The 959-nt window shown below is 42.2% G+C and overlaps 1 non-coding gene across 1 annotated transcript; it reads left to right on the forward strand.

Moving 5' to 3' along the window:
- The first annotated feature begins 598 nt into the window (after positions 1-598).
- On the forward strand, positions 599-705 carry LOC129682205 (U6 spliceosomal RNA). Its single transcript, XR_008720951.1, has one exon. It is a non-coding gene; the product is annotated as a U6 spliceosomal RNA (small nuclear RNA).
- The last annotated feature ends 254 nt before the right edge of the window (positions 706-959 follow it).

Here is a 959-nt window from a genome sequence, read left to right on the forward strand (position 1 = left end):
GGATCACAGATGGAATACTCATGAGAACCCTTTCTAGGCAGATGGCATCTGAGCTGAAACCTGAAGGGGTGGAAAAAAGGAATCTGAACAGCCTAAATACCAGACAAAAAGGTTTTCAACATAGAGGAAACAAGAACAAAGCCCCCGGGGTGTGAGAGCTACAGCAGGAAGCCTCGTAGGATGGAAGTGCAAGCAGTCATAAGCTTGTGAAAATTGCCAAGCACAGACAGTTCTTTGCCTGTGAAAGTTCCCAAGAGTTGTCCCATACTTCTTTGAAGCAGACTGGTGATTTTTTTTTTCAATAATTCTCCACTTAATGGTACTTTGTGGGTACAAATTTAAATTTTATTTTTGAAAATTTATTTGAAAGTCTGTTTAACTTCCCCTCCAGCAAACTCCGTGGGGATAAAAGTACAACTCTTGGAGGACCTCCCCTATCAGTGGACTTGGGGAGGGGCATGCATACAGAAAGACCCTCCCCTATCAGTGGACATGGGATCGGGAGGGGAGGAGGGAAGGCATACAAAATGAATAAAGTGTAGTTAATAAAAGTTAAATAAAAAATTAAAAAATAATAATAACCAAAAAAAAAAAAAGCGTGCTCGCTTCGGCAGCACATATACTAACACTGGAACGATACAGAGAAGATTAGCATGGCCCCTGCACAAGAATGACACGCAAATTCGTGAAGCGTTCCATATTTTTTGAGCGCATTTGAAAGACTCTAACTAGCAGTGTTTTCAAAGCAAAGACTCATGACCAAACCTTTGGCAGAGTACAGGGAATCATAAGAAAGAAGGGGAGTTAGTCTGATGAGGAAAGGATAGGAGCTCCACAAGGACCAAATATATTTGGGCACAGGGTCTTTTCTGAGACTGACATGCAACCAAGGACCATGTATGAATGTAACCTAGAACCCCTGCTCAGATGTAGCCTGTGGTAGCTCAGTAGCCAATTGG

The sequence above is a fragment of the Psammomys obesus genome, unplaced genomic scaffold (assembly GCF_907164565.1).
Source record: "Psammomys obesus unplaced genomic scaffold, mPsaObe1.curated_primary_1811, whole genome shotgun sequence".
Classification (NCBI taxonomy): Eukaryota; Metazoa; Chordata; class Mammalia; order Rodentia; family Muridae; genus Psammomys; species Psammomys obesus.